This window comes from Euprymna scolopes, chromosome 39 (genome assembly GCF_053919585.1).
Source record: "Euprymna scolopes isolate OS-2025 chromosome 39, ASM5391958v1, whole genome shotgun sequence".
NCBI lineage: Eukaryota > Metazoa > Mollusca > Cephalopoda > Sepiida > Sepiolidae > Euprymna > Euprymna scolopes.
In genome coordinates, this window is record NC_136520.1 from 15,649,089 (window position 1) to 15,659,655 (window position 10,567).

The window sequence follows — 10,567 nt, forward strand, 5'->3', positions numbered from 1 at the left end:
CCTTAACATTTATTGTTTTGGGCTCAAGTTATTAAGTTAGACTTATATCAATGTAATCTATATCTAAAGTTGCAAGTGTTTAGACCCAAAATTGGCGGTGGAGTTCGGTAGAGTTCGGTAGAGTTCTCAAAGGTCAAATCGTTGAACATTGACCCATTAACATTGACATTTCTAGCCGAAAACGGAATGCGAAGATTTTTCAAAATCTCAGTATCCTGTATATTAAATTTCGAGTCTGTAGACTGAAAATTAACAGAGTTATTTTGTAGGAAAATGTACACACACAGCCACACATACACACACATGGGTCCCGATGTTGCCCGGGTATTTGGAGATGTATGTCGAGCAAAAAAAAAAAAGTGGTCAATTTTTTTAAACTTTGTCCAATATTTTAGCCCCTAAAAATTAATTGTTTTGGGCTCAATTGAAGTTATTAAGTTAGATTCTTGTCCAAAAAACCTATATCTAAAATTTCAAGTGTACTTAACTAAAATTGTCCGAGACGTTTGGTAGAGTTCTCAAAGGTTTAATTGTTGAACTTCGACCCCTTAACAGCGAAATATCTGGCCGAAAACAGACCTGGTAGATTTTTCCAAATCTCAGTACCCATGGTATCAAATTTCGAGTCTGTAGACTTTAAATTGTTATTGCGTATGAAAATGTACACACACAGACACACCGACACACAGATAGTCATAAACTTTGACTTATATATATATATATATATATATATATATATATATATATATATATATATATATATATATATATATATATAGCATGGGTGGCCGGTGTTGTATGTATATATATATATATATATATATATATATATATATATATATATATATATATAAGTGAAAGTGCATGTATGTCTGTGTGTTATATATAAGTCTTATTAAAAGTGTGAGTCTTAGAGAGTCTTATTGAGAGTGATGCTGTTGAGAGACTTAGAGAGATGTTGTTGCGTTCTGTGTTCGTGTTATGAAGTGATTCATATATATAAAATGTTCATACTTAGAAGTGTAGAAGCTCTTGGAGTGTTGAGACATTGTGTATGTAAAGATATTTTAAAACACATGCTATATATAGACATATAATGACCATTTTCACTTTACCTTTTGGTAGAATTACAACACAAAGACGACGTTTATAAAAACACATGATGGGTTTATTTCTTTTCCGACCGGTCGTGGTTTTCTGAGTCAAGATTTCAAAGCTTCACATTCTATGTTTCAAAGGTGACCGTCTCGCTTCTAGACGTTCGACTCCCATCTCTCGACCCCAGACTCACGTCTCTCGCCCTCAGGCTCTCTCTCAGACTCTCCCTCAGTTTCTCTCTGCTTAACTCTAAAGTTTCTAACTATATCGAGAACTTCCCATTTTCCATGACGTCATACACATGTTAAAACATGTGTCTTCTTTCACGTGTTATGAAAATGCGTGTCCAAAACTTTTTCCTTTGTTTACAAAAGGAGTTTTAACCTATATTCCCAGTAACCTATATTTCCAATATGTAAAAAACATGTTTATTAAATTATCTTATAGTTGCATTCTTCAATTGAATTTTCATAAGAGAATTGACAATGCACATTCTTTTCTTAAAACTATTTTATCTCTAAGCTAAACAATGGTTTGTTCTTTATATTCTATTTGCTAATTCTCTCTCGTAATCTATTTCTAAACCTTAATTACAAGGTTCGAATTTCGTCTATTCTATTTCATTTTCATTTTAAGTAAATATCTCTATTTTTATACTTACATGAAAAGGGGACAGCACTTATCATGTAACATGTGTATCTGCGTATCTGTGTGTGTATAACACCGGGCACCCATGCTACATGTATATATATATATATATATATATATATATATATATATATATATATATATATATAGCATGAGTGCCCGGCGTTGCCCGGGTGTGTGGAAGTGTATGCTGTGCAAAAAAACAAAAAAAAAAACAACGATCAATTTTTTTTAACTTTGACCCCTATTATGACCCCTAAACATGTTTTTCTTTTGGGCTCAAATCAAGTTATTAAGTTAGATCCATGTCCAAGCAATCAATATCTAAAATCTCAAGTGTTTAGACCCAAAATTATCGGAGGAAGTTGGTAGAGTTCTCAAAGGTCAAATCGTTGAACCGCTTTAATCGCAAAATTTCTGGCCGAATACAGATCACATTGATTTTTCTAAATCTCAGTACACGTATATCAAATTTCGAGTCTGTAGACTAAAAGTTGACAGAGTTATTGTTTATGGAAATGTGCACACACAGAAACACAGATACACAGATCCTCACACAGACAGACAGACACGTTCACTTTGCAGGTGTATGCTGAAAAAAAACGGTAAGCTTTTTTTAACTTTGACCGCTATTATGACCCCCTTAACATTGATTGTTATGGGCTGAAATTAAGTTATTAAGTTTGATCCACGTCCAAGGAACCTATATCTAAAATTGTTATAGGGGTTTGGTAGAGTTCTTAAAGGTCAAATCGTTGAACTGTGATCCCTTAATCGCCAATTTTTTGGCCGAAAACCGATCACATCGATTGTCCCAAATCCCAGTAAGTTGTATATAAAATTTCGAGTCTGTAGACTGAAAATTGACAGAGTTATTGCGTAGGGAAATTTGCACACACAGACACGTTTACTTTTATAGATATACTAGCAAGCGTGCCCGGCGTCGCCCGGATGTTTGGAGGTGTATGCTGATACAAATAAAAAACACATAGAAAGGGTCATTTTTTTAAAACTTTTACTCCTATTATGACCCCTTAAAAATCGAGTTATTAAGTTAGATCCATGTCCAAGGAACCTATATCTAAAATTTCATGTGTTTAGATCCCAACTTGTCGGCGGAGTATAGTAGTTCTCAAAGGTCAAATCGTTGAACTTTGACCCTTTTAATCGCCAAATTTCTGGCCGAAAACCGATCACATCGATTTTCCTAAATCTAAGTACACTGTATATCAAATTTCGAATCTGTAGACTGAAAATTAAGTTATTGCGAAGGAAAATGTACACAGACACCCAGACACACACACACACACACACACACAGACACGTTCAATTTTATAGATATATTAGCATGGGTCCCGGCATTGCCCGGGTATTTGGAGATATATGTTGAGCAAAAAGAAAAAAGCGCTCATTTTTTTTTTAACTTTGACTCATATTATGGCCCCTAAAAATGTATTGTTTTGGGCTCAAATAAAATTATTAAGTTAGATCCAGGTCTAAGGAACCTATATCTAAAATGTCAAATGTTTAGACCCAAAATTGTCGGAGGAGTTTGGTAGAGATCTCAAAGGTTAAATCGTTGAACTTTGACCCCTTTAATCACCAAATTTCTGGCCGATTACCGACCGAATATATTTTCCCAAATCTCGGTAGCCTCTATATCAAATTTCGCGCCTGTAGACTAAAAAATGACAGAGTTATAGCGTAGGTAAATGTACACACAGACACACAGATACACAAACAGACAGACACTTTGACTTTTACAGACACACACACACACACACACACACACATATATATATATATATATATATATATATATATATATATATATATATATATACTAGCATTTACGTCCGACCACAGACAAACCTAAAGTTACTTATGTTTAAATAAAGGCTAGGCAATCGAAAGGAGAGGATGGCTTTCAAAAATATCGACGAAAAAGTGCACCCACTATTTAAAAGTGCCCAGTTGAGGGTGAAGATTGTAATGTCTTTAGAAAATGTTTCATTATCTGTCGCCTGAAAGGTTGAACTTTAAAACGATGCTGATCTTGGCAAAATCCGTCGCCTCTGTCGAACGTTTTAGGCACACATGCAAACATACATACATACATACATACATACATTTATATATTGGTAACTAAAAATGTTCGATCCAAACCGCTTAAAAAGCTTGTCCTATCTCTGAATACCCTTTATGTAAAATTTCAAATATTTAGACCAGAAATTGTCTGAGTAATTTGGTAGCGACCTTAGAGGTCAATTTCCTTAACTTTGAACCCCATTATGACGCCTTAAGATTCATTGTTTCGGGCTCAAATTAAGTTATTAAGGAACCTATATATAAATTTCAAGTAGTGTGACCCAAAATTGTCGGAGGAGTTTGGTAGAGTTCTCAAAGGTCAAATCGTTGAACTTTGGCTCCTTAACAGTCAAATTTCTGGCTGAAAACCGATCACAAATACTCTCCCTAATCTCAGTATCATGTATATCAAATTTCGAGTCTCTAAACTGAAAACTGGCAGAGTTATTACGTAGGAAAATTTACACACACAGAAACACAGACACACAGACACGTTCACTTTAATAGATTAAACAAAAATATATACGTATACATAAATATATATGAAAACAATTTTGTGTGTTCTGTAAACTTTTCTCTTAAATATTATGCAAATATAAATCATGTAGAATATCTGCATAAATATACTTACACTTATTAGTTAACTACAGATGATTATCCCATAAGAAAACTGAAAAAACTAATAGGGAATTAATTAAAATAAATGTTTAAAAGAATATGCAAATTAGCTAGATCTTATGCTAGTGAGTGCAATTCCACAACCCATATATAAGAAAATTTTATTTTCTTTTTAAATAAATAGAAATAAGGGTGTTTAATATGAATATCAATACACACAAAAGAAAAACGAATTTATAGGTGTATAGATATGCATAAGTGCATATATAAACATGAGACTAATTTTAATTTCATACATGCATGCATATAAGTAGAAGTGTATGTATAAATATATGTGTATATACTGAAAATATATGCCAGGTCATGGCATATGTTACTTGTACCATGTAACCCAGTACTACCTGCCTCATGGTCGGGTTACCGGCGACTAAACTGGTTTCTCTACCAGACTTGTATTGTGAGGAGGGTGGTTAATCTCCTTGAAGGATTAAAAACAAGACCTTTCAAAGAGCGAATAATCCCTTTTTCTGGGTAAACAGCCAACTAGCACTGTGTGTTTGTGTGTATGTATGTGTGTGTTGGGTTGAGAGGGCTCCTGTAAGCCGTGGTGGAGGCAACCTTTCTAAGAGAAGCAAATCTCTGATTTAAAAAAAATATAAAGCGGGAGACCACTACCCGCATTAAGTTTAACTTGTTACTGGCTATCTTGCCCTTGCTTGTAGCTGGATCTCAACATTTTGAACCGAGAGAGAGACTTAGCTGTCGTACAAAGCTAAGATTCTGTAACATCATCTGTGTGTAGACACTCCCTCAGGGATTTGTCTATAAAAATATTCATGTAGCGATGGAAGTAATTTTTGGGCTCATTGACTTTAAGTGTCTGGGGGAGTGGCACTCATCTTACAAGACGTTGCAATCATCATATTGAAAAATAATAGGAGATAATTAAGTACTGTCATAGATTTTCTTTATTGCGAATGCTTTTTCCCAAACAAACAAAAAATGTTTGTAATTTCTGCCAAAAGATTGTGTGAAATATGAGAAGTTCTAAACGGTTAATAAATAACGACACTTAATTGTTTCTTATCATTCAGAATTTTATACGAATATATGCAACTACGTCAAAGACAATTTTACATATATAATTACATGCGGGTGGCGCTCGGCTTTGCCTGGGTGTAAAATACGCTTTAATATGATATTTTAATTTGTCCAGATTTCGTATATATTATTATAGAGTCGTGATTTCAAAGTAAAAAATATATATTTGGGTGGCATCAGCTAGAATCGAAACCAAAAGCAAAACTGTGTCACTTAAAGCTAGTGACGTTACTACACTACTAACATGACACGTATATGAACGGATTAGGACTAAAAGTTAAAAATAAACTAAGATAAATGTAAAATACGTATAACGTTTTGTTTTTTTTTAAATTTTGACCAATTCTTGGCCCCCTTAAAAGAATCTTCCGTCAAAAATTAACTCATTTGATGTCCCAAGCGATGCTCTGCGACCTTTAGTTTCGGAGAGATAGAGTTTGAAAATATGGATGCAGACATATAGCCTTTATACATTAGATTTTCGCCATATATATATATATATATATATATATATATATATATATATATATATATATATATATAAGAGCAAATACGCAAATAGTTAATATAACATGTTAAAACACTTTGAAAAAGAGTTAAAACATACTTAATCTGAAAAGGAAACACTTAATAAGTGGATAGTCCTTAGCCGCGGAGTTTCAAAGAAATGCTTTCCTTCTCATCAGAGAGTAGGAATGAGCAAAACGCGGGATAGCAAAAATCGTAATTAGCAAAAACCTGAAAAAAGTGCTCAATACTATTGCAGAGCAAATATATTGCTTTTATTATCGGTTTATCTGCTTAGTTACACATGTTTTGGCTACTGAATTGCATCAGCGATCCAGTAACTTGATCAGACTTTACAGAAATGATTATTAGAAAATTGATATTAGATGAAGCACAAAAAAGTGGGTGGAGGGAATTTAAATTATAATTAGACAACAGTTAAGTTTTAAGATTTAATAAACATTGGAAGGTGGTAAGGAGCGAGTGTGACTTTAAAATATGCAACCAGACACAGATAGGAATAGAAGGGGGAGAGAAAAAAAAGTTAGGTAAGATGGGTAAAACTTTGAATACGGAGGTTGGGGGAGAAAAAGAGAGGGGCAAGATCTCAAAGGAGTAGAGTAGTTAAGCTAACGTGTGGACTGACGGTTAGTAGTTGAATACATGTCATATGGAGTTTGACACGTTAAAGCTCTATGCGGTTTGGGAGGGGGCGTTGTTTGTAATAACTAAGATGCCTCCTCTCAAAGCAAGCTTACTTACATCCAACATATGGGCATTTATCTATTTAAATGCATGACTTTAAAAGGTCTCTGATAAATTAAGTAAATTAAAAATTGCCAGATATGGATTGATTTAATATAAAAGTATATATCAAAAGTGCTTTCTCATTTTCATAGTCTTTTTCTTTTTTTTTCTTTTTACTGTAACGTCATTTCGTACACCGCTCAGTATTTACAAACGCGCGTTACACAAGCAAATCGTTGCGAAATTTTGAGATATCAGTTTATGTTTTCATTGGTTGTGAGGAAGTAGGAAAATTCCATAGCTGGGATTTCGCCGAGTTTTTCTTGATCTATGTAAATTAATAGACTTACTTATATGTGGCTGGTTGGACAGATCGCTATGACAAAATATTTCGATTTCGAATCCCGAGTTTAGCTTTGTTCAATTAATGAGAAAAAATCATGGCGAAGTTCAAGTCTTTTACTTCCGGTTTATTGGATTTCATTACTTGTGTGCGCTGCGACATTGTTTGAATATGGACATAATTACATACATATATATATATATATATATATATATATATATATATATATATAGTCCTGTTTCGTTGTATCACAACTCATCAGTGCTGCTAGACTAGAACCTCTATCAAGCCGAGGATTGAACCTAGAACCATTGCTTTGACAGTCAGCAGTTCTACCGATCGACCCACGGGAGCGGCGCCCGTAAATTATCCGCCAAATGTCTATTTAAACAAACATTTGTCCACCACTTTTACACTGCTCTAACCGCTTGTTTATAATATATATATATATATATATATATATATATATATATATATATATATATATATATATATATATATATATATATATATATATTACTATTATTAATTGGGGTAAACAGTTACATATAGTCGTTACAAATAGCCATCTGTATCCGTCAAAGAAACTTCATCATGCGACCTGGAACCTCTCGATGTCAAAAAGAAAAAAAAAATCGTTGTCTTCATTAGTTCTTACTTTTGAACACCTCAAACCTGAATGTATATATATATATATATATATATACATACATGTATATATATACACACACACATACACACATATATATATATGTATATATATATATATGTATATATATATGTATATATATATATATATATATATATATATATATATATATATATATATATATGGGGGATATGATGTCGATACGGTAAACACGCCATACAGTGATAATGATACTTATGCTAATATCTCTATAATACAAACCATCACACGCTGCTGGTCATTAAAACAGAAAACCATTCCATGCTGGTCATTAAAATATATACGTTCATTGCTTTATCCCATTGAAATGACTAAAAAAAAAACGAAACGTTTTAGAATACATAACGGATGCATCACATTGATCGGTCAGATCTAGACTGAAACGCAGAAATTATGGAATTGCATCGTCATAGGAGGGGGATATTTAATTGTTATTTCTGGTATATGTTCCCAGAACTTGCTGTTGCATTCGATATTCAACCTGTTACAGATGATCCAGTGGAGATATTTACACACATCATAGTGTTGCTTTGTGGTAGCCGTCCACCAGCAGAACCTTATAGCTGGATAACAGGTGGATTACATTCTCTTCCTCTGTGTAGCAGAAGCTGCACTAGTGTTTTTGTGCATGGGTGTTTATGTAGATTGTTTTCATTCAGGTGGTGTTATTGGTCCTCCGACAAAAGGAGGGCGGACCTGTAAATTCATACTTGTTTGTTCATCCGTTCATCTGTCCACCTTTTTCTCAATTACTACGCGTTACATTTTTTGAAACTTTGCACAAACATTAAACATGATATGAGGAAATAAAGTAACAGAACAGATTTTTCGGGGATAATGCGGTTGCCCCCCCCCACTACGAGTGCCTTTCGGGTTAAAATGGATAAAATTGACACTTTGTGCTTATAAAATAAAAATATAAATAAAATAAAATAAAACTGATGCCTTGGATATTTATAAAACTTTTCGAAAAGTTATAACAACCTGATTTCGTCCAAGGATGGATTGCCACATTTGGACAGGAGCTGCTAGAAAGGACTTGTCCTGCCTTAATAGAGTTCAAAATAGACTTCGTAGGCTCGTAGGAGATGTCCTTTTCTCCTCCTTGCAACCTCTATCTCACAGAAGAGATGTTGCGAGTTTGTCTCTGATGTATTGTTATTTTCATGGAAAGTGTTCGACTGAGTTTCAATCTATGGTCCCCCTCGCCAAACTTTCACAAGAAACACTCGTCTAGCTGTAAACACTATCAATAATTCCCCCCACTCTTTATCTGTGCCTAAACCTAAACGTAGATTCCATGAACAAAGCTTCTTTCTTAGAACTGCACGCCTGTGGAATTGTCTTCCGTTTTCCTGCTTTCCGGCTGAGTACAATATGGTTGTCTTCAAGTCTAACGTAAATAATTCTTGATGAGCCGTTCCATATAAGTTATCAAATTTACCAAATTTTCATTACTAATGATTACTATATTGGCCAATTTCTACTGTACACTCTTTAACCGTTATCCTAGAGTGGCCTCTTGGCCTTGATAATGTGGTGATGCCTATGTAAAAAAAAAAAATTCTATATAATTTTGTTTGTCTATACTTCGCCATAATGCTTGACTGTAGTTCAGGACAAATAAAAATACTTAATTTTGGGGGGACCATTTTACCATATTTTTTTTTTTTTTTTTTTTTTTTACAAAGGCATCACCACATTATCAAGGCCCAGAGGCCACTCAAGGATAAGGGTTAAAGAGTGTACAGTAGAAGTTGGTCAATATAGTAATCATTAGTAATGAAAATTTGGTAAATTTAATAACTTATATGGAACGGCTCATCAAGAACTTATTTACTTTAGACTTGAACAAAACCATATTGTAGTCAGCCGGAAAGCAGGAAAACGGAAGACAATTCCACAGGCGTGCAGTTCTAAGAAAGAAGCTTTGTTCATGGAATCTACGTTTAGGTTTAGGCACAGATAAAGAGTGGGGGAAATTATTGATAGTGTTTACAGCTAGACGAGTGTTTCTTGTGAAAGTTTGGCGAGGGGGACCATAGATTGAAGCTCAGTTGAACACTTTCCATGAAAATAACGATACATCAGAGACAAACTCGCAACGTCTCTTCTGTGAGATAGAGGTTGCAAGGAGGAGAAAAGGACATCTCCTACGAGGCTACGAAGTCTATTTTGAACTCTATCAAGGCAGGACAAGTTCTTTCTAGCAGCTCCTGCCCAGATGTGGCAACAGTATTCCATCCTTGGACGTACCTGGCTCTTATATAGATAGAGAATAGCATCAGCAGTGAGATATCTACTGGATCGATAGAAAGATCCCACCATTTTTCCAGCGGCCTTGGCAACAGATTTGATATACGTGTTCCATTTAAGATCAGGAGTAATGGTCAAGCCCAGAAGCTTGTCAAAACTTGAGGCCTCCTGAAGACGAGAGCCATTCATTTCAATTGATGACAAATGTGGATTAGAATGTTGATGATGTAAAGAGAGAAGCTTGGTTTTAGATGCATTAAAAGTAACCAGCCACTCCTTTCCCCATTGTACTACGTGCTCAAGATCAGAGGAGAGAGAATTGGAGAGAACTTGCTCGTTTACTGTCTTAGATGTGGTACCATAAATGGTAGTGTCGTCAGCATAAATGTCTACAAATGATGTAAGGATATGATTTGGAAGATCATTAATGTAGATCAGGAAAAGAGTTGGGCCCAGGATGGATCCCTGAGGGA